The sequence below is a fragment of the Cupressus sempervirens genome, chromosome 1 (genome assembly GCF_028749045.1).
Source record: "Cupressus sempervirens isolate cs-2001-9-10 chromosome 1, ASM2874904v1, whole genome shotgun sequence".
Lineage (NCBI taxonomy): Eukaryota > Viridiplantae > Streptophyta > Pinopsida > Cupressales > Cupressaceae > Cupressus > Cupressus sempervirens.
In genome coordinates this window covers 399,401,076-399,426,756 of record NC_143118.1, presented here as the reverse complement: position 1 = coordinate 399,426,756, position 25,681 = coordinate 399,401,076, and the positions used below count along the sequence as shown (strand labels likewise).

General features: G+C 34.4%; 1 pseudogene; it reads left to right on the top strand.

Annotated features, from left to right (window-relative positions):
• The window catches only part of LOC149577973 (protein trichome birefringence-like 36), a 55,565-nt pseudogene extending 30,297 nt beyond the window's left edge, over positions 1-25,268 (top strand).
• Positions 25,269-25,681: the final 413 nt, after the last annotated feature.

Sequence of the window (25,681 nt, the reverse complement as noted above, 5' to 3'; positions counted from 1 at the left end):
AGAATGAAATTTTTCTATAATTTTCCATGTATATAGGTTTCTTTTGAAAACCAACAACATTTGACATGCTTGCTACTACTACTTGGTTTTGGGTAGGGATCTGAAGTTGTTGGGTTTGTTGGACAATAGGGATCTGCATACCAGTAGTAGAAGACAATGTAGGAGCTGATTGAGATATACTTTGGCTTGGAATTTTTGGTCCACTAGTGGGAATAGAGGTTGTAACTAGGGTGGACATATTCGGCCATGAAGTCAAAGTAGAATTGGATTTTATGAACTAAATTTTCCTTCTAGTTTCAGCTACTTGTGCTTCATTTTCCACTTTCTCAAGTTCTTTGGCTAGATCTTCCTTCTCCTTCCTAGCCTATTCTAATTCTAGAACAAGTTTAGACATGGATATAGAAATATTGGGAGGCTTGTTAGGCGTAGCTTGAAGTTCATTGATATGGATTCCTACAACCTTTTGTTTACCCTTATCAATTGGTTTAATAGTAAGATCTATGATTTTTGGCTAAATAGGCTTGTAGGACTTAATTTGAGCTATAATGGGTTCCTCCCTTTCCTTTAGAAGATTTTATTGCTCCTAGACCTTAGACCTTAAAGTTTCAACATCTCCAAATACATCTACATGTATTTGGAAGGATCTTTCTTCTAACCTTTTATTTTTTTCTTCAAGAGCAACCATTCCTTGGAGCAAGAAATCTCTTTCAATAAGAGTGTTCATTGTTATCTACTCTTTCAGCTTTTTTAGAGGAATGTGTCTAGCTTCTTCATCAAAAAATCTCCTTCTAAGGACCTCAACCTCAAAAAATAAATCATCATGATCTGTTATAGTTGCTTCAAATTCAACAAGGTCATCCAAATCTATTAGGTTTCTCTCTATATAAGAAACTTGCTCAAGATTTTGTCTATTTGATTGCATACTCCTAGGTCTGAGATGTTGATTCATCTCTCCTATAACCTTGGTTCTGAAAATAGTATCTCCTATAGATGACACCATTTTATCCTCATAAAACCTAGCTTCATGATAAGGCATTGTGAAAACATTACCTAAAATTCTGGTGGTTTCTGATTTAGAACTATGAGATGAAAATTGTTTCTCAACTAGGGGGGGTATGATGGGCTATCTCTAGGTTTCCAAGTATGACCAGATTCACCTTTTTTCTTAAGCCAATTTTTTGTAACACCCTTTGGTAACTCATTATACAAGGGAATTTCTAGGTTCTCTTTCACATAAACTCTCCTATTCTTCCTATTTTCAACCATCTTTCACCTTTTCAAATATAAGCACTAGTATCAAAATTTAAGACCGAGTTGCCACCCACTAGGGGAAATATCTTTGTTTAGCTAAAAGACAAGGAACCATTTATGAGGCAAACCTTACTTTGGAAGAGATGAGACAAAAGAGGACCCAACCCTAATTTTCCATAATGTATACTTCTTAGAAAGCTACTCTATGCAATCGATAAAGCACTTTTACTGTTGGAATTATAATAGGAAAGGTAAACTTCTGAGAGGGGGAGGGGGCAGTGGGTGAATCAGTGCTTTAAAATTTGACCCATAAAACATTCACCACACAGCCATCTCATACATTCAATAAGTATATTGAAAAACCATGTAAAACATGTACATCTAAATCATGTAAACAAGTAAGCATTCACACATATATGACACCAAATATGATTACCCAAAAACCCTTCAATGAGAAGGTAAAGTTGGGGTGGGGATGACACCCACAAATATCCACTATTGTAGTAATAAAGTGTATCCAATGAAGGTTACAATGTTTGATCATGAAAAATGATCTACCCTATGAAATGTCTACCCTGTTAAAGGCTTACAAAGACTATTAGGTCTTATCCTATTAAAGGATTTAAACACCCTATTAAAAGTGTGCCTTGTTAAAGGACTTCAACTCACAATAAAGTAAGCACCTTGTTAGAGGATTTCAATACAGTCTATTAGGACTTCTCTGTTAGGAGATTTAACTGATTCACCTATTAGAATGTCTCAACATTGATCATGTGGTTAGCACTTTGTAGCCTGATGACAGATCACCTCTAAATTGATATATTCTCGATCCTTCTTGATCAGATGTCTCTCTATTGCTCACTATTTACTTCCTTTTTTCTCCTTTGGCTAATTTTGCAATGTAATTTCAGATCATTATACCTTGGTCACCATGAATATCCTAGTTTGTGCATGCAAAACTCTCCTTGATCATTCATTCATTCCCTTTCATGCTCATAGAAAGTTTAGGATTTATCTTCCTTAAGAAGGCCTAGGTGACTTAGGGTTAGGTATGAATCAATGGTTGTGATTCATCCATTTTGTTTCTTAAACCTTCCCTTTACTTGATTGGATGCATGTAATTCATAGGGATTCCAACTTGAGATTCATCCTTATTACCAAAACATCATAACTCAATTTGTAAGTTGGCTCAAAAATTGTTTACATAGTAGTTTGTGCCAATACAAAAAACTATGAAAAAATTGTGTTACTCAACATCTAAAGTCTCTAATGCTTAGCATATACTAATTTCTATACTATGACTTAGCATGCACTACTTACTCGGCTCCTAAATCACTTGGCATACACTATTTGCTTAGCACATGAGTGACTTGGCACTCACTATGGACTTGGTATACTTTATCTTATACATGTTGTGCTTGACATATACTACTTGTTCGACATGAACTAAGTAAATGACTTAAGTGTATAAACACTCACTTGTCAAAACCAATCTAAGATCAACATTTACAACCTCACTTTATGTCACAACTCTCGTGGTTTCAGCTATTGCTTCAAATTCTCAAGGTTTGTCACTCAACAACAACCAATACCCAAACATATATGGGATGCACACAAAGATCATAGAACTTCAAAGTTCTTTACTTTTATGGAATCCCTAGCAAATTCACCATTTTGTTGGTGTTTTTTAGACTACTAGGCAGAAAAAGCCTAATACCAGTATTCAGATGATTTATCTTACTCTAAGGATTTAGCTACTTCTTATGTTTAATTGAGAAAACTTCAGATCTAGTTCCAACTTCAATAGAATCACCAAGATTCTTGACTCTTCAAACTCTGCAAAGCTTAGGCAGGTTCACCTTAGGGATACAATGGTTATATAATTGATTATTTGGCAATTTTCTCACAATTCTTTCAACTAATACTTCTCTTTCCTAGATCTATCCCTTTAAGGAAAAAAATGATCATATATCTTCTATATTTGTTAATTAATCCTTGACAATAGTAGCTAATAATGACAATCAAGAGATTACTGCAAATAAGTGCTGACCAACAATTTAATTATTCATACAGTAAAGTAAAATTGATTTGATTTTATGTTTATGACTATTGCAACCCTATGTCTTCTTCAAAATGTAATTGAATGTATGATCAATGTCCTATCCATTGGGATTTAGAGTCTACCCAACAAAACATTTTGAACTAATTAATTGTATTACAATTAATCTTATCAACAATTGTCCCTAAACCCATTCTTATGAATAGCTCTGCTATATAACTAGAAACCCTATCAATTTATTGGAGCATTTACTTAATTCCTTGAATTAAAAGAAACAAAAAATTAATATACAACCTATCCTAGTTACATTAAATCACATAAAACTTTCTTACACAATCCTAGGATAACCAGTACACAACAATGGAGATAGAATTCAAAGACAAAAATATGGCAGAACTTCCTCCTTTGCATCAATTTTCATTGAAAATTGCAAAAATGCTTGTAAAACTATAGAAACCTTCAAAATAAAAATAGTAGATCCTTCAATATTCACTTATATTCTCAATCCTACAGGAGAATACATCATAAAGTTTACAAGAGACTTAATGGACTGACAACAATAGCATAATTCTCAAAATTACAAGAAAATCAAACCTTTACTCCACATCTTGGGAATCCTTTTATAGAAAGGATTGCAACATGCTTCATATGGGAGGACACTTGTCAAAATATTAATAAAAAACAAATACAAAAACATTCCTATTCTGTTACAAACAAAATATTCTTCGTACTTGGCCTCAATATTAAGATGCAGTTACAAAATAGATAGGTGGCACTTCTCAGCAAATATCTCCTCAAAAAATTCAATTTGTATTTAGCTCTTGTCACCATCCATGCTTTTTCTTTGCCTTTTTCTTTTCTGAACTACATCTAGTCACTATCATTGGTTGGAAATGCCTTGATAGCTATGATTAGCTCCCATATGGTGATATCTATATGTATATTAGGCCAAGTGACATCTCTGATTTTATCCAGCTCTTCTAGGCATTTGGTCCACTTGACATCAATTATAGCTTTGACCTTAGTAGCCACCTTAGACATCTCTACCTCTAGCCTATAGAGCATATCCACCATATCATAAACAACATTAGCACCTACTTTTAATGGGCACCCTACCAGTTATAACTTCATGAAACACTTTGCAAGCAAGCTCTAATACCACTATAATGGTTAGCTCAGGAATTTCCAAAAATTGAACCAACTGCCGAAATAGATCTTTTATGCAAACTAAAGATTAAACCAATGCTGAAATTATATTAATTTTTAAAATGATGAAATCAAATACAAAGCAATGTATTCGAAAGGCTAAACCCCAAGGGAATGATGTCTAGAATGTTACAAGAGAGGATGAACGTCCTCTATTGCCAAGAAAGATATGTGACTCACACATCCAAGCTTTTATCAAATGTCATTCATAAAAATACCATGCTCAACAATGAGACTCTCACCCCTATTTATCCTTTTCCTTCACCCTTCTAGAAGGAACTAAAACATTAATTAATTGCAAGTTCTAGAAGCTTCCCCCTTCCAATAATTAATGCACTCTCTAGAAACTCCTGCAATATAATAATTAATTGTGCTTCTAGAAAATCAATTCACTAGAGGCTTCCACCTTTCCAATAATTAATACACATTCTAGAAGCTTCTCCCTTGTAATACAATAATTAATTAAAATAATTAAATATAAAGTCACCTTTGAATTTTTAATTTATTTAATCACTTTATAAGAAATTAATTTTACTAAAGTGGGGACATTACAGTCTACCCTCTTTGAAATTGCTTTTCCCCAAGAAATTAAGCAACACAATGAACTCCAACCTCCACCTAGATCCCAATTAAAGTAATATGTGATATCCATATGGACATTAAACCAACTGCAAACCATCATCATTAGGACCAACCACATGTCCTACAACCTAGCACCCAAAACTTGTGTTGATGAAGTAGAAGTTCAAATGTCACCAGAAAGCGGCTCCATAGAAGATCTATGAAATCTCTTCTTCCCAACTACTACAACACAAAATTGAATCTTTGTAGATGGTGAAAACTGATCCCAACTCCACTCAGGTGAATGATCAACAACTTCAAACATCAGATTGTCATTAGACAATGTTGCATCCATGTTGAACATAGTACTATCCTTGAAGTGAACATCAACACTTTGTTGATTGATAGTATAATATGACTCTGTCACTATATCACTCACCTCATTAGAAATAAAAAGTGCACTATCATCAGAGCACACATATACAACTGCATGCATATTGCTAAACTCCTCGTTGGATGGTTCAACTAACACAGAAGTGGCTGTTAATATGACTGTATCCTTGCATTCTCCTAATTCCACTATTGTTGCATCATCATCCCCTGACAAAGCTTCATTTGTGGACTCTTGACTCTCACCAACATCATAGCTAGGTGGTTCTATATGTGTCTCAATCCCTCCTAAGGAAGCAACTACCTCCTGCACTAGAGCAACATACAAATCTTCAATATTGATGCCCATCTGTCTAGCCATAAGCTGCAACATCATATCCATTCACCTATTCTACTCCTGTTGCATCATATCCATTTTCCTATTCTTCTCTTGTTGCATATGTTGCCCCTTCTCTAATGTATCTAGTAATCATCTGAGCATCACATCCTGATCTAGACCAATATACATTTTGTTAAACACTTTTCCCTTTATCTGGCTATTCCAGATTCCCTATAATACCTCCACAGGATGGTAGGACTTCCGCTCTAATACCACTGTAGTGGGCACCCTATCAGTTATAACTTCATGAAACACTTTGCAAGCAAGCTCTGATACCACTGTAATGGATAGCTCAGAAATGCCCAAAAACTAAACCAACTGCTAAAATAGATTTTTTATGCAAACTAAAGATTGAAACAATGATAAAATTATATTAATTCTCAAAATGATGAAATCAAGTACAAAGCAATGTATTTCAAAGGCCAAACCCCAAGAGAATGACATCTAGAATGTTACAAGAGAGGATGAACATCCTCTATTGCCAAGAAAGATATGTGACTCACACATCCAAGCTTTTATCAAATGTCATTCACAAAAATCCCATGCTCAACAATGAGACTCTCACCCCTATTTATCCTTTTCCTTCACCCTTCTAGAAGGAATTAAAACATTAATTAATTGCAAGTGCTAGAAGCTTCCCCCTTCCGATAATTAATGCACTCTCTAGAAACTCCTCCCTTGCAATGCAATAATTAATTTAATTAATTAAATTAATTAAATATAAAGTCACCTTTTAATTTTTTATTATTTTAATGACTTTATAAGAAATTAATTTAATTGCTAAAGTGGGGACATTACACTACCTCATTGTTACAAAAAGATAAGAACCTAGGATGATCAAGAATATTTTTAAAAGATGATGACCACTCAACCCAATCCTTTATTTTGCCCTCACTATCCAAAATTGCAGGAACAAAATTTGGTGTCTCAGTAGCAATTATTTCCATCTCATTTTGGACTAGCTGCATCTTCCCCCCAAAGAAACCATTCAAATCTCTCACTTTATGGATTTCTTTCCTTGTAGTTACAAGGGGTTGCCTTTGGTAGATCCTTCTTCTGGGGGAGTATAGTAATTATACTATCAAAGGATTGAATACAGGGGCCTCATGTGTTGAATCATGGAGATAATAGAGCAATGGCCTCTGCTCATTTGTATTCCACTCCGTCTAATGCAATTTATCCACCATATGCATTTTGTGAAACTGTCATCAATGCATTGATCTTATGAATTAAGAAATTTTTCATAGCTTTGATTTCTACCTCTTTTCTTGCTTCTAGCTTTCCTACATTAATTTCCATAAGATGGTCTGACGTTTCCCCTATTTCAAAAGTTTGGCCCTCTGTTTGCATATTTTTGTCATGATTTTTTGTCACAAGTCTGACAACTTTCTTCAATGATGCCACCTCCATCTACAACTTAATAACATTTTACTATAGGACAAAATTTTTCTTCATTTCTTCTTCATAACTCCTTGTCCCAATAAATTTTTCATATGTTTTTTCAAGCTAGGCCTAAAGAGTGTCCATCTTGTGCTTACCCATTAATGCTACTAAAGGATACATTCCCAAGATCTAGTCACTGGAAGTAGATTGCACATACCAAAATATCACATTTCCCCTAGGGGACTCCTTGATTTCCATGAGAGTGGGCTTATCATCCTCTGGAGCTAAACTCCAAATGGTCATTGTTTGGGCATCCACATTGAACCATGATCCCATCATCTCCCCATATTGATTCTCATCCTCAAAAGAAACTAATTTCTCTTGTCTTCTTATTTGATCTAGCAGAAAAAAAGAGCTTAGATCCCATCCTAGGAATATAATCATTCCACTTCTTGTTACTAGATCTCTAGCCTCTTCAGCAGTAAGGGTTTCATTGGCAGGGTCATACTCTTGCAACTTTTGCACCAACCCAGAAATTACTTCATTTGAATCTCCAGGCTTCATCTATAATTTTAATTAATTTATTTTTATTTTAAAAAAGGAATTTTTTGAGTACACACTTTTTGTGTAGATAATCTACCCCTAATTGCAATCTTTTTGTTCTCTTCTCATCTTCAGATGCTTGGGATGTTAAGAATCTTCTTCTAACATCATGAAAATATTTTCTCCCCTTGGCAAGATCTAGAGAGCCTTTTGCCAAGCCTTATCTAGTATTTCTACCATTTTTTGCTTCTTATGTCTTTGTTCTACCCATGCAAACATCTCAGGAACATCTTTTTTGGGTTGGTCATCTTCAAATTGATCTTCTTCATCAAAAACCTCCACTATGTATTCATCATCAGAATATTCCGATTCAATCTTCTTTTTGATTGCCTCTAGGACTTGAGACACCAACTCATCAAAATTATCTACACACTTATCTAATCTGGCCCAATATTCTTCATCAAGATACAACCCTTTAAAAGATGAGTTTGTCTTTCTCATTTCTTTCTCATAGCCAACAATATCTCTACATTTAATCATTTTTTCCCTACAGACATCCTCACTCAATATATCAACAATAAAATCCTCTTCCCACATAGGCTTTCTAGGGGGCAGATTATATCCTCTCATATTCTTCAAGGCATGCCTTACTACATTAAAGGGGTCATAGGTTCTGGCTGGCCCAATTGGAATTTTATAATTTTGTAAAAATGAATTGGTCTACTCAATGGTGTTCTTGAAAATTTCAAAATCCCCTACCTTAGTACATTTGCATAGAAATGTTCCCTTCTTAACACTTTTCCCTAAATATTCCCCATTCAAAGAAATCAACTACCAAAATATTTCTATCAACACTAAACTCTTAGGAACATATTTAGGCAAAACATGGGGTGGCTGAGGACATCCAAAAATCCTTATAACAATATAATCTTCAAATTAGAAAACACTACCCCAATCATGAGTCAATTGTTTTCCAGCATCAAAGCACCATTTAGGTCTAACAACCTTCCAACATTTCTAGGAACTCTTTCAATTATACATCCTATCATTTTCAAAACTAGATGAATAAAATCATTATAGAAAGAGATAACATTTGAATATGGATAATAAATTTATCATACCCATGTCCATTTTTGCACTAGCAAACTCTCTCCCCACTCTTGTGTTGACTCAAAGAAGCTTTGATCAAATATGCCAATATTCTTTGACAAGAAAAGGTGCATGATTAGGGAGTAGTGAGGGAACTTGAAATCCTCCAATTCTCCTTATTAGGCAACAATGATTTCTTTCTGAATACTCTCAATAATGTATTCTACAAAATCATATCTGGTATAGTGATTTGTGTCTTGAATATTCAAAGCCATGACATAGTATGCCCCTGAAGCATTCATGGTTCCATCTGTACCTAGGGTTTTGTCAATCCCAAACATGGTATTCTAAATGTATCTCTAAAATAAATCCAAGGGCATGATTTCCTCAATATCTCTCCTCTTTGGAATCTCTCCTATAGCCTTCTTCACCTTGGGAATGTGTCTAGTCATGTTTTTACCGATATAAAACTCTTATGTTTTTCGAAATTCTCGTTCAATTTTTAATATCAATGGGAAATACATAGGTCCACCCAAATCAAATGCATCTATGATTGTATCCTTATCCAATGATATAAAAATACTATTATCCTTCTTATGGAATGACTTATTAATAGGATTATAACATTTGATTAACACCTTGACCAAATCTATGTCCACAAATACTTCTGGCACTATCAATTATCCTAAATTTCTTACCCAAGGGTTACAATTTGGAACTTCTTTCACTCTATTTTTCTAGAAAAACCAAAACAATTCATATTTGTTTCTATCAAGGATAATTGCATTTTTGGACATTGCATATGGGTCTTTGAATGCAAGTTCATTGGCATTCTGAGCATTTGTGGAACTAGGCAAGATGTGTATCCATTCTTCTATAAATGTGTTGGGAGCCTTTGGCAGTGTAGATGGTTCTTAAATTACTACCTGTGCAATTAATTCTCCTTCTCTTTGGGTCATTTCTACAAGCATTTTCACTGATTCTATGTGCTATTTGGATAAAAATCACTCAAAGATCACTTTTGCACTTAAAAATCGCTCATAAAATTTAAACAATTGAGAAAACAATAATAACAACCTATTTCTTTCCAGGATTTATCAATTTATGAAATGAGAGCATAGCTTTAATTGGCATTTAAGGATGGCACACTTAAAAACCTATTAATCATTGAAAAATAGGTTAAGTATATGCTTTTTCAAGTTTCCATACATCCAACTCATTCCATATTTATCTAGCTCAAATTTTTGTTGTTGAAAAGTCATTTTATGCTTTAAAACTTATAGGTGTGATAGTTGAGAATAAGACAATTTTGAAAATTAGCGCCACAATCTCTCTTTGCCATAACATGGCTTGTGATGTTGTGAACCCTTTGTTTCTCATTCAGTCATAGCTTCATAGCTACATTTAATCATACCTTTGTGATCACTATGACCTTGCGATAAACCTTTAACTTCCAACACTTTGCAACCTCACCATGATCTAGCCCTGAAACATTTTATTATTGTGACCATGTGATGCTTTAGATTTCACCCTATCACTCCTTCGCAACTCTAAAACTAGGCATTCAACTTAACCGTGCGATGGTGCGCTTAGTTGGCTAACTTAAAATTTCTTTTACCTCGCAACTTCACAACTTAATTTTTTAATTTTTTATGAAAGACTGCAAATGTGTGCTTCACTATCAATTGCCACTTCACAACTTAAAGCATTAACATCATTCAAAGTTGTGTGAGGCTGCAACATCAACTTTAACCACCACACATATCTTGTTCTCATTCTCGCAATTCAATTTGTTCCCTTTTGGTTTTGACATGCAAAGGTGTGATCAATGCTTTATTTGAATTTCATCTTACTTTTGTGGCTTTGCATCTTAACTTACAATATTACTTCAACTACATGCGAGCATGCAATAGCCTTCAACTTAACTACCCTCACTGCTTCGCAACCTAAAAACCTTAACTTTAATTAAACCATATGACAGCGTGATTACAAGCACTCGCAACTTCGCTTCTCTAACCCATGGTTCATTTATAATTCCTATGATGATACACTTAACAAAAACTTTTAACTCAACAAGTGCTAACTCCTCGCACCTTCATGGCTTATCTTTGACTTTCTAACTAAACCTTTGCAATGCCACACCAATAGTTTATATTGACTATTTTCCTTCATTTGCAGAATCGTAGCTATTAATGCCTTAAGTCAAAATAAGCAGGCGAACATGCACTCTTCTTTGCTTCGCACAGTCACAACTTAGCACATTTGAAGCTTTTATGAAGTATAATAGAAAAAATATTTCAAAACTTAGGATAATAATGCATGCATGTAAAAAAAACATATATCCTTTTAAGGATCAAAATTATATTGCATGAGCTTTAAAAGATTAGAAAAGAACTTGCCCAGGGTTTTTCTTAAGGGCTGACACAATTTCAAAAACCCTAGCTTATTCTCAACACATATCTTCCTGATTTTTTATAGAATCATGCACAAATTAGGTGAGCAAAAAATCAGACCATCACATACAATGGGGCTCTTGTTGCGAATGAAAATGCTAGAGGGTTTGTGATGTCGAATCTTCTTGGACTCATGACCAATAGCCATGCCCTGTATGATAAAAAATGTAATTAAATTTCATTAACAAAAATATTTTACAAGAATGCATCAATATTTAATCACTTTAAAAGCACATAATTACCTTTTCCTTGTCATGGGCTCTGCCTCACCCCCTGCACTCTACCCCCCATTGATAGGTGATACTTGCAAGAGTAAAGAAAGATTAGAAACCATATATGCTCCAATATCAAATATTAAAATAATGATAACACAACACAATGTACCATATTTGTCTCAAGGTCAAATGAAATAGCCAAAATTGTGACATTATCAACCTATCTAAGGTCCTTCTCAGTCATCAACTAAACATAAATGAAGATCACATACATGTATAAGTCAATATGGGTTAAAATTACTCTAATATATAGATTAACTTTAAATCACATATGTCATAACAAAAAAATGTACACATGTACCAACAAAAAAAAATTCCATGCCTGTGCATGCCCCTCCTCTCTCATGTCAGGGTGTGTAGCCTATGTACGCATATTTGGTGTATCATCCTCCTCAAATACAAATTGATACTCAAAAAGATCACCTATGGGACCCAAAAAAATATTCTTGCATGTTATACAAGTATGGAGCACACAAACATGTGATGAGCTCATCGATGATGAACTCTCGCCAACATCATCAACATGAGGAGGCAACACTGACCTAGGCCAGGATATCAATAGGCTACTCAATCTATGGATGCCTCTAATAGTCTGAGAGCTAGCCTCTACAATGATATTAGGATGCTACAGTGGAGGAGGGGGGAAAACATCAATAGGAAGGACAAAAGTGCCAGCTTTCTTCCATTGGGCAAAGGGTCTATCTTGAGGAGCTCCTCTACCTACACCCATGTTGGGCCTCATGTTCTAGTAGTTCACCTTGAGGTGCAACACAAATCTAGCATACAAGTTTCTAATGAAATAGAATGACACCTCTAAATTTTTGTGTGGAGGTTTGTCAAAAACCATCCACCAAGGATCCCAAAAGTTCACATGCATAGCCTCATTTGTGCACCATTTAATTGATAATTTGGGCTTTTTGTGACCTACTTTTCTACTATTTTTTGGGTCTATAAAAAGGTTAACTATATCATCTTTACTTATATTTAGGGTCCCAACCTCATCAAAGTCCAACCCATCATCAAACATGATATGCATTTTCTCACTCCAGTGAAGAGCAACATTTTTTGTTCATTGGTAAGTGTTCGAATATTATTCACTATGGTGTTTTGGTGTAGGAGCATCCTAAGTTGCCTTGTTATCCTGCTCAATTTTGTTCATTTTGCAAGTTGGTGCCAAGTTACTATAGCACTCTTCATGTGTCAAGTTATTGTAACACTTATTTGGTGCTGAGTTATTGTAGCAGTCATCATGTGCCGAGTTACTGTAGCACTCTTCATGTGCCGAGTTACTATAGCACTCTTCATGTGACGAGTTACTATAGCACATGGTGCCGAGTCACTCTAGCACTCTTCACGTGCTGAGTTACTATAGCATTCCTTCATGTGCTGAGTTACTGTAGCACTCTTCATGTGATGAGTTACTGTAGCACTCTTCATGTGCCAAGTTACTGTAGCATTCCTTCATGTGCCAAGTTACTGTAGCATTTCTTCATGTGCCGATTTATCCAGTGTATGCCGAGTGCCAGTAATTGGACATGATTTTTGCAGGCCAACTTCCAAGATTTATTTCATTTGCAATATTTATGTTAAGATCTTTTCTTGGGATGAGTCCAAACCATTGTTGGGTTGGCCTTCCTCTTATGTAATGTTCTAGAATGATCTATAAGTCATTTTGGCAAGTATAAATAGAGTGTTTAGGCTTAGAGTTAGGCAAGTTTTTGGGAGAGTAGATTGGAGAGCAGAACTGAAAGTGTGAATTTGTAGTTGGATCATTGAAGGTGAATGCATTTGTAATTGGTCATAACCCAGAAGGCCTTACAACTAGGCATGTATGTTGAATATTTCAAGAATCTATAAAAGTATTTCATTCCTCTTCCTCCTTTGGTTGTTGTTCCTTGTGCTTGCTTCCGTTGTGTTGATTATTGCAAGGTGGTTTGGATAGCTGGGTAAGCCTTTGGCCCTAGTTATCATCCTTTGCTTGCATTAGTTGGTATTGGAGCTTGAGGTTCATCCTTGTGGAGATTGGATTGTGTAGAACCCTGAATTGGATTTGGTTGTAGGGTGGAAGATCTGCGGATTTGACCTATAACTTGAAAAGGGTTACGATCTTGCAGGAACCTAATTTGTAAAGATGGTTCATGGTAGAATAAATGCTAATGATGCTATATTAGATCAGTTGAGACAAATTGTAGCTAGATTAGATGCTGTGGAGATAGCCTAGAGGAGAGGAGCACATCTTGATGATGTAAGTGATGATGAAGCAGCAACACCAAACCATAATCTAGAACTTGAAGAAGATCAAGATGAGGAAAGATTGTTGTGAGTGTTGTCTAGGGAAAATTCAAAGCCTGATGTAGAAGTTGTTCCTTATGATGGAAAATTGGACATCGATGTTTTGTTGGATTGGATCTCTAATATGGAGAAGTTCTTTGAGTATGAAAACACTCTTGATAATAGAAAGGTGAAGATTGCAGTCACTAGGTTGAAAGGTCATGCATCACTATGGTGGGAGCACTTGCAAATTGATAAACAAAGGAGAGGAAAGGAGAAGATCTGAACTTGGCCAAAGATGGTGAACAAGGTAAAGAAAAAATTCCTTCCTGCTGATTACCAAGTTAGCTTGTTGAGAAAGATGCAAAATTTGAAGCAAAAAGACATGACTGTGAAAGAGTATACAGAGGAATTCTATAGACTGAACATCAGATCTAGACATGTGGATGATGATATTGAGAAAATTGCAAGGTACATAAATGGATTGAGATCTAGAATACAAGATGAAATAAGTTTTGTGAAGTTGGAGAGTGTGGAAGAAGCATACCAATATGCCTTGAAGGCTGAGGAGATCTTGACAAAGAAGCATGAACAAAGACAAAGAGGTAGAGGTGGCAGATTCCAAAGAGGCAGAGGTAGATCTTATGATGAAGGTTGTAGATTTGAAAGTTCTGTGCGGGATAAAGGAAAATGTAAATGGAAGAATGATGACAAAGGCAAGACTGAATGGAAAAGTGGTCATTCTTACCAGGGAGGCACTAGTTCTTACCAAGGAAGAGGTAATTCTTATTCTAGAGGTGGATTTCCTGGTAATTGTTTTAGATGTGGAAAAGAAGGGCATAGCTCTTTTAATGTAGATCCTCTAAAAGTGGGCAAGGTAATAGAAATGTTGATGATGAGGGTTCACCAAGTGGACCTGAGGCTGGAGAAATTCTGATGGTGAGAAGAACCTTATGTAATAAAGGAAGTAATGAGGAACTTGTTTTAAGGAGAAGTCTTTTCAAGACAAGATGTAAGATGGCTGGAAAATGCTACAAAGTGATCATTGATAGTGGAAGTTCTACAAATCTGGCATCAGAGGAGCTAGTTACAAAGTATGCTAAAAAAATAAGAATTCTCCAAAAGAATGAGCCTATGCATTATAATCTAAGACCAAAAAAAATTTAGTTGAACAGACCAAATTACTGAACCTTGAGCTATATACTAAGCAAAGGAAACAAGTAGACCAAACGGGGCTACCTGAAATTAGATACGGAGCCTATCTTATATAATCATGTCATAATTAGAATGAATCAGTAACTCCAAGACCTAAATAATTGATCCTTTAGCCAAAACTATTAATCACGATCTTCTTATCAATGATTCATAAAAATACCTAACCAAATTACAACAACATAAAAACCCCTCAGACCATACACATAAGGGTTTCAATAGCATAGAGCTAACTATGAGAAAATCACATTTGTATTGTTAACATTATTTATTAATTCTTGAAAAAAATTAACTCCTCTATTCAACTGAGGAACAAAATTCCATATAAAAGAATCCTCAACTGTTCCTATACATCACAATATCCATAACCAGAACATATTGGACACCATGATAAGCATAGTAAGAAAGGATGTCTCAATCCAATGACACACCAAACAAACCAAATATTTAAACATATGAACCATATTGTCTTCGTATATATAATGGATACAATAAACTTCAAATATGCAGAAGCTGTATAAATAGAGAGCATACCTGCCCTATCTGAAGGTATATCTGATAAAAATTACAGATAAATACATCCATCCAAAAACCCTTCTACGGGCTAGAAAATATCAGTTTGAAAAATTAACCATAGTTTGAATTTCTACAATAGTTATGTATAATACCAAAAATATCCAAAAGCACCTGCTACAAGAAAGGAACATCAAACCATGGCCCAATCATCAAATTAGGGCCTCGTAGACCTAGAAACTAATCAAAACTAGAGTTGTGAGGGTACTCAACACTCCTTACTTCTTATAGAAAACCATGATGACTTTGGCAATGTTATTGGGATTCTCCAATTGAAAATGATGAGGAAATTCAAAGAAGGACCTTTCTCTGTTAGACCTCACGAGATTGGGGGTGTAGAAGCCCAAATCTTCTAGCTTGCCAAAACCTACTCCTAGGTGGATATAGGCCTTAAAAAGGCTACAATAATTTTTGAGCCAATCGATTCCTGTGTCCATTGAGATCCTTCTCCATCAAAGGAGGAAGTGAAAGTAGAACTCCATTTTTGGCCACACCATGTTGAATGCTCCCATATCCCTAATTACTAAACCAGGGCACCTGGGAATGTTTTCCACAACTAGACTCCCTGGAGGGTGGTTCATATACATCTCTAGGAAGGGAACCCTTAAATTTTCATCCAAACTCATAATAACTTCTATCACACCTTGACACCACATTGGATTGAAAATATTTAAGTAGAGCCTTACCATATCACATTTTCTTATCTCGGTTCTCGCCATGCATCTGATGAATATGCCTATAATATCGCTATTTATTCTCCAAGAAAATTCATAATCAAAACAACCCTCGTCGATTGCCCTGCTGACCACAATGCAGGTCATACCATCAACCAACCTAAGTATCTAGTTCCATCTTCCTGGCTTAATGTAGCCTTGGAAGGCCATAGTACGAACCTCAGCAGTGTGAAAAAAACTGATGAAAGTATCCATATCAGAAAGAATAGAGCCAAAAGATAGAGATAGGCAGACTTCAGCAAAATGAAAAGAACTGAATCAAAAATTCTCTAGAAACACCTCGAAACCACTTGCTTCTCCTGAGAAGCTTGACATCACCTAGGCATCATGACTTGGACTTACACCCGCTTTGAAACAAACTTTCATGATAATTCAAAATCACTAAAAGGCCTACCAATTAAAACTCAAGACTTACCGAGACCTAAGACATTTCAAATCGGAAGAATTATAAAGGACCCCAATTATTGAAGAATAAAAGTCGTTGGGGCCAAAAGGAAACAAGCCCAAACCCATCGCCCCTTCGAATCACTACTTAACCACTAATGGGAATATAATAAGGAAATAAACACTATGATTGACTAAGAATCTTGTAACTACTTTCCTTATACAAGACATACCCAAATTGAAAATCTTAACTTAAAATAATAACCATACCAGAGATAGCCAAGCTAAATAAAGGAATTCACTAAGACTATCAATTCAAATGTTATCTTGGAATACCAAGAGATTAATACCACCTGCCCCTTTATTTTCCAAGAGATCTACCTTTTGGTTTCCTTCCTAAAAGATGTGACAAATCCTTATTTCTACAAACCGATCCACCAAATTGATAACTTCTTCTAGCTTGGAATTAAGGACCCAATTAAGGGTAGCTCTCTTCTTTATAGCATTTAGGATGATTTAAGAATCACCTTCAATAATGATGTTAGTTAAGCCTAAATCTAAACAAAGCTTCAACCCTTCCTCCAGTGCTTCAAGCTCTGCTAAATTATTGGAAGTGGGATTAATAGGCTTAGCTTTTTTGGCAATCCACTTACCTGTATCAACATTGGTAATACACCCAATTCCAGTAATTCGAGGGTTACCTTTGGCTGCCCCATCAAAGTTAAGCATCACCCATCCCTTTGGAGGGGGAGACCATTTACAACTATCCCTCACCTCCTTGCTCTTCTTAAGATAGATGAGAGGAGGGTTAATTAAGCTAGGCCATACCTTTTTAACTTGACCATCCTAGATAGAGAAGGAGCCTTCTTCTATTCTAGTCTTCCTGAGATGGGAATTAGTTGTTTCAACTATGTTGGCTTCAATTTTTTGGATTAACTCATCTGACTTCATTTTTGTTCCATGAAAAATTCTCCTATTCCTTTCTTTCCAAACTTCCCACATTAGGATGGAAGGGCATATGTTCCATAGTTTACTGTAGATGCCCTTACAAAGATTGATGGGCCAACCTTTGAAAAGATCAATTAAAGACTTAGGCAACGGAGAAGACCAACCTAACATTTGTCCAAACCAATCCCAACAATCTTGAGAGTATGGGAAATTATATAATAGGTGATCAGAATCCTTGCCACTTTGCTTACACAATGAAGATCTAGAGGGGCCTTCAAACCTAATTTATGGAATCTATCTACTGTCAAAATCCTATTCTGAAATGCCAACCATAAGAAAAATCTAGCCTTTGGCAAACAAGCCAGATCCCAACAAAGATTAAGTGGGAATTCCACTTCATGCCATCTTTTTGAATGTATCAGAGCTTTATATCCATTTTTTACACTATATTTACCATTATTTGAAGCTGCCCAAATAAGCTTATTGTTTCTTTCAAGCTGCTTAACTTTCCTATCTTGCATGATCTTTTCGTATACCTTTAAAGCATCTAGATCCACCTCTATCTCTTTTAAAGGTTTCTAGATCCAGCTAGAGATACCTTTCATTGTACCCATAGTCTTGTAGTTACTAACTTTATTACCCCACATTTGGACTAACTTTTCTTTCAGATTTCCTAAAATTTGGTTGTTTTCTATTAGGGGATGCCTGTCCCAGGATTCTTCCCAAAAAAGGGCTTCATTGTCGTTACCAACATCCCAAGTTAGGAATCTACTAACAAGGGGTTGACATCTAACCATGAAGTTCCAACTTTCCAACCCTCTAGGGAATGACTTCATCCTAAAAATTGACAAAGGGTCATCTAGATTTAGATATTTATTGTATAAAATCTTAGCCCATTTATGCTCTCTTTTTGTAAAGAGACACCAAATTAATTTAGCCCCTAAAGCTTCATTCTACCATTTTAAGTTTTTAATTCCTAGTCCTCCCAGTACCTTAGGTCTACAAATATTTTCCCATTTTATGAGAGCTAGTTTTTTAAATTCCACACAATCATTCCAAAGGAAATCTTTGATTTTAGACTCAAAATTATGATGGAGAAACTTGGGCAAAGGGAGGCACAACAGAGGATAGGTCAGAATAGCTAACAAAACAGAACTTATCTTGATACTCTTACTAGCTTTCGAGAGCCACTTATCTTTCCAGCACCCAATCCTCTCTTCCAATTTCTCCAAAGTGTTATACCATACCTTACTTGACTTCACACCCTTTTCTAATTCAATGCCAAGATACTTGCATGGGAACAAACCTTTTTGATACCCCATGATGTGACAAATCTATTTTTCCACCTTTTAATCTATGTTGATAAAATAGATCTCATATTTTGACTCATTTACTTTATGTCTGGATTCTTTCATATATTGCTCTATGATGGACTTTAAAATAAGCACTTCTTGTACTATACTTATACCTAGCAGAATCATGTCATCTGCATATTGTTGATGAGTAATGTTAGGAATATTCTTTGTGATAGTAATACCTTAAATCTCATGTTTGTTATATGCCAAAGTGAGTGATCTCCCAAAAGCTTCATCCATAATTATATAAAGAAACAAAAAAAGAGGATCACCTTGTCTAATACCCCTCAAAGTTTCAAAAAATCATTCAGGGGATCCATTAATAAGAATAGAGATTTTTGTAGAGGAGAGTCATTTATAAATAAAGTTGATCCATTGATGGGAAAAACCAAAAGCTTCTAGAGATTTGCAAAGGAATAGCCAATCCACCATATCATAGGCTTTTTGGATGTCAAGCTTCATAAACATGCATGCATCTTTGTTCTTTTGGGCAGAGTGAATAGTTTCTTGGATGGTAAGAATACCAACAAGAAAAGATCTACCTAGAACAAAGCCTGTTTGCTCTTCCAAAATAATTTTTGGAAGGACAATTTTTAATCTATTAGCTAATTTTTTTATAGTATTTTATAAATAGTATTACACAAAGCGATGGGCCTAAAGTCACTTGGACTTTTAGGCTTTGTCTTCTTAGGGATTAGAGTAAAAAAGGAATAGTTAATTTCAGATAACAATGAACACCCATTCCTTGATGCTTCAAGAGCTTTCCATAGACCTAGACCAATGATTTCCTAGCATTTTTTATTTAAAAAATACCTAAAATCCATTTGGGCCTAGAGATCTATCAGGATTCATATTAAACATCATCGTTCTAACTTCTTCCAAAGTAATGGGCTTGTTTAATACTTTGTTATCTTCCACTATAATCAATTTCAAGATTACTTTGAGAAGCTTGGATTGAGCCTCTCTATTAGATCCTTCATAATTATTTAATGTTTTTTAAAAATAATCCACTAATATTGTTGAAATTTCATTTGGTTTATCTATTGGAATACCCAAATGATTTTTAATACTGGATACTTTACTTTTAGCTCTATTAAAAAGAGTAGAGTTATGAAAGAATTTTGTATTCCAGTCCCCCTCCCCTAACCATTTCTCTCATGATTTTTTCCTCTAGAAAATTTCTTCTTTGGATGAAATATCCTCTTGTCTTGCTAGCAATTCTTTTTCTAAATGATAGCTATCATTATTCATACCATTATTAATGACTTCTAAGTTTAATTCCTTTAATATTTCTTCGATATCCATCTTTTTGTGAAAAATGTTATTGAAATGTTCCTTGTTCCATCTGAGAATCTTTTCTTTAAGCACCTTCATTTTAGAAACAAAAATAAACATTTTAGATCCTTCAAAATTATCTTGAGACCACCACTCCTTAATATTTCTTAAAAAATTAGAACATAAGAACCACATTTTCTTGCATTTGAACAAATTTCTAATAGGTTATGAGGCTCAGTAAATTCAATTCTAACCAGGAAGTGATCAGAACTAGCTATTGGCAAAATGAATGATTGGATGTTCAAGTTATTAATATCTAGTTCTCCTTTGATAAAAAAACCTATCTAATTTTTCTTCTATATATGCAAAATCCTTCTTTTTTTATTTCATTTAAATTTCCCATTGCTAAAAGGAATATCAATCAGATTGTGGCCTTCACACCATTTTAAAAAATCTTTAGATGATTGAGGCATCTGTTGAGTACCCCCAGTTTTGTCATTCAAATTTAAAATGGTATTAAAATCTCCTCCTAGAAGGATTAAATTATTTTTATGCTCCTTCATGAATAGACTTAATCCTTTCCAGACTTGTTCTTTCTCTACATTGCTTGTAGGACTGTAAACATTGATTAAAGTAAACTTAAGTTTAGATTTCAAACTATTGACTGTGCCACTAATCCAATTATTGTTTGTACTTAAAATGTCTAAGGTGATTTTCCTGTGATTCCAAATGAAAGCTAAACCTCCAAAGGCACCTAATGATTTGTGCAAAGAAATACTCCAATTGCCTAGCTTCTTACATAATTTAATTCCTTCTATCTTGTTTAGTTTAGTTTCTTGTATTAAAATTATTTCAAATTCAAATAATTTTAGATTTTTTTTAATAGCCTTTTTCTGCTAGGGGAATTTAAAACCCTAGCATTCCATCTAGTAGTTTTCATATTTCCTTGGGAAGGCACTTCCCCTTCCCATTATGAAATATCTGATCAATCTTTTATTGTTCTCTATTCTGGCCTTTTGCTTCTCTGAGTTCTTTAAGTGACTTTCTTCCTCTTTTAGTTTTTGGTTTTCCAAACTGAGGTGAGTTTAAACCTTCCTGATTCATCTAAAGTCCTAGTTGTTCCATGTTCCTTTGCACATTTTGAGAAACCTCCATCTTGCTACTATCTTTTACTTCCATATCTTCAATCTCTAATTCTTTTAAAATTTAATTTATTATATTTGATTGATTTTTTTTTTCTGGGACTAACAATTCTTTGCTATCTTTCCTCATGACTACCTCCCTTTGCTCTAAATCTTTTATCTGTGACCCTTTCTTTCCAATGTCCTCATTTTCAATATTCATTAGATCCCTTTTTAAATCTTCACATGTATAATTGTCACCTCGTAATTTGAGAACCCTTTGAATTAGGTCTTCTTTTTGAGCATTTGTGTTGTTATCTATATTCTGAAAATTGAACACTTGGATTAATTCCTTAGTTAATTCATCTATATGATCTAAATCCATCTTAGAAATACTCAAGTTCTCCAAATCTTCTTCCCATACCGTATCCCTTTGTAAGAAATCATGAAGCTCTTGTGATAGAGGTTTTGTTGCTTTATTCAGCTCACTGCTTTCATCCTTTTGGTTGCTGACTGGTGAGAATGGTGAGCTAGTTGCAGATGAAGGTGTCTACCAAAATTTAGAAAACCTATTGGAAATATATTTGGTAGGAGTATCCATTTCTTTCTTTTTTCTTTCTTGTTGACTCAATTGATGACTAATATCCTTAGTTGAGATTTTACCTTCCCTTTTTCCCACTACTTCCTTTTCGAAAAGAAGAGAATTTTCTACATCCTCTAACATGTCCTCTACATTGCCAAGTAAATTATTAGTATGTTGAATTCCTATGGTCTTTATAGCTTCGGCTTCTATATACATCTAGCTTGAATTGTCTAGCTCCTACAATTGTGTATTGGAGCTGCTGGATTTTCCTTTTCCCATATCCTTAGGATTTGACTTTGCATTTGTAGGCTGAAATTTTGTACCCACACTGATTTCTATGCCCTTGCCTATGTCTATTGTCTTATCCTTTCCTTTATCATTTTTGATACTGACTATTTCCCTTTTTCTATCCTCTACCTATCTATAGACTTGTTTGCTTGTTTTTTCCTCACATTTTCCTTTTGATTGACCTTTGTGGCAGTGGTGAGATCCAAACTATCTACTAATGTCAATTATGCCTCCCATTGTTATCTCCTTGTTCTATGAAGTTAGGTTCTTTGAGGTTCTTAGAATTCTTTTGAGAATGTGATGAAAACTTATTGTCAGGGATCACTTGACACATTCTATTTTTTTTAATTCTCATCATGGGAAACTCACTATTGAAATCTGAAGTAAGTTGCAATTTCTTGAATGTGATTTTCCTATTGTCATCTAATCTAATAGTTTATGATATCTTACCTTCATAGTAGTGTAAATTTAGATTATAGATGGCTTTTCTTGTGATCACTTTCCTTTGCATTGAAACCAGGTGGTTAATTTTACTTTTGATAAGCACTTTGACATTATTATAGTACTGGAAAGAAGAATCTATACCTATTCAATCTCCCATACCCGATCCTAATTTCCTAGAATCTCTATTTGAAGTAACTTCGTTCGAAGAGATTGAAAGATAAACCATGTAGGTAACACAGATCTTCCCTACAATATGGGAACCAATCTAAAAATTTAACAACATATCCTTTAAAAAGCATACAAAGACAAAAAGAAATTATTTTTTAATGAATTCATCATAACAATGAAAATACAGTATTCTATCTAAAAAGTGTGAAATACTTACCAGTCCCTTGCAGTTATCCTGTAACCAATTGGAAAGGTTGAGTAATTCCTTCTTGGGACCATTCTAGAAAGTGAATAGTCTGACCTCTTGGCATTCTTGCCATCTATCTTCACTGTCTTGATTACTGATAATAATGGTATTGCTATTAGAAGAAGGGTGGATAGAGAAAACAAAGGGCTTGCTAGTCAATGAAATAACTAGAGAGCTCCCACCCTCAAATCTCCGATGGGGGGGAACATATGTACTTGGAAAATTGCCAGCAAAGTGGGGCCTAGTAAACCCTAGCCTGTTGGGACTGGCCTAAGAGTGAGGATATTCTACTGACATTTTTGTTAAAAGCCCTTTCTGTTTCATTGTTTTTCCAAAACTGTTTGAGCGGGCATACTTATTAAGATTAAATACCCTAAATTGATTATCCAAACTTGTGGTGGAGAAGATAACAGGTTGTTGTCTCTCAAATACATGTTTGGCTCCAGTGTACTAAGGCAAACTATCACTTAGTTGAATTCTTGACTCCTATTGTGGAATGATATATCCACCATTATGTTGATATTGTCTCTGATCCTTAGATCCATCTATACTGGTGAAATTGTTTACCGCTCTGATCTTATAATCGGGCCTAACTATGTCATTTTGGTCAGAGGTGCTCTGTACTTTATTCCATGCTTCCAAAATCACCTTGGAGTTGTTTTCCTTCCATTGTTGTAAATTAGGGTTTCTCGCCACATGTTTACTACTGTTATCCACTCTTGAATTTTTTGCTAGATTTTGAGAGGGTTTTTCCTTCCAATCCTCAGTAACACTTCGAATTTGTTCATGGTTGGAATGCAAGGGTGTGCTTGTCTTCCAACCAGTTCAATTGCTAGTTTAGATGATTCTCTAACATATCTGTCTATGCAGTATTTACCACCAGGAGGGTTCTAATAAGTAAATGGTTTTTGCTCGGAGCTACTTTTTTCACAATACCTACTTTTTTTGCCTTTTTCCCTTCTTCCCAATTTTCCAAATCATTCTTATAAATAAATGGCATCTCTAAAATAATAACTAGACCATACATAAATAAAATAAAATAAAAATATTATATTCTATCAAAATAATATCTTATAATCATATACATAATAACAATAAAGAACATAGATCATACATTTTATTTTTAGAGGAATGCATAACAATAATAATTATGTATTTCTTCATCTAATATTGTCCTATCAAGGATCTCCTGTATGGTGGAGCAAAAAGAATGTCCTTAAGAAAGGGAGCAACTTTTTTTTTGGGTAATGAGAAGAAAGGTGGTATGTAGAGAACTTGTCAAATAAGGTGTTGTAAAAAAATGGGAGTGATCTTTAAAATCTTCACACCAAATTTTGAGAAGTGCAAAGTTGGAGTTCTCAATAAATGGTTAATCTCCCTATAAACAGTATATTATTTGGTTCAATGGAAAATTTAATGTCATAGGCATCTAGATGGTGCTAAGTTTAAATCTTCTAAAATATTTTTTAAAAGTCTTAATATTTTCTCAATTGTTTTAAATGGCTTACAATGAACGTTTCAATATGTAGGTAGTTTGCAAAGTTGAATATTTTAATAGTCAATAATCTAGGATTATCTCTAAAAGGAACCCTAATATTCAATTATTTTGCATCTCTAATAATAATGCCATATTGTTTCTAATAATAACACATTATAAAAATAAAAGTATTAATAAATGAAAATTGAACCTAACACATAGCTCAAGAAATATATACACTAAAGCTTGCTAATCACTTCTTATTTCATTTTAAAATAATTGATTTTTCTCTAATCTTAGTTCTACTTTTTTAATCTTCTTGGGTAAAAGCACAAAGCTTTGTCACCGTTTGTGATATCTTGTATCATTTCAGCCGAAATGCTTTCGACCGTAACGGCTCTGGCCGTACACACGTGGCAGTTTCGCGTGCCTACGTGGAACGTACCATTTCGACCAAAACCCATTCGGCCGAAAGGGTTCCGGCCAAAATCCCGAGCCGATATAAAAACCGTCGTAAACCTCTAGCGGTTATCATTGTTACTATTGCAGTTCTTGGATGTTTGGAGAGTAGGTTAAGGGTTTCGGCCGTAACTAGTTAGTGGTTTTTTCCTCCCCATTTTTTAATAGTTTTTAAACATATTTTTTGATTAATAGATGTTAATTGTACTTAAAATAGTTGTTTTTGACGTATTTTGTGAGTGAAATGCTTAAAATTGTTTATTTTTTAATATGTTTAAATTATTTTAATTATTTTAGATTATTTTAGAATGGTATTTGAATTAATTTGTTAGCAAAAATGTAGTTAAACATGAGATTAAAATGTAGAAAAACATTAATTAAAAGTGTAGAAAAACATTAAGTTAAAATATAGAAAAATATTAGGAAAAAGATTAGGTTAAAATATAGAAAAACATTAGTTAAAAGTGTAGAAAAACATTAGGTTAAAATATAGAAAAACATTAGGTTAAAATATAGAAAAACATTAGGTTAAAATTTAGAAAAACATTAGGAA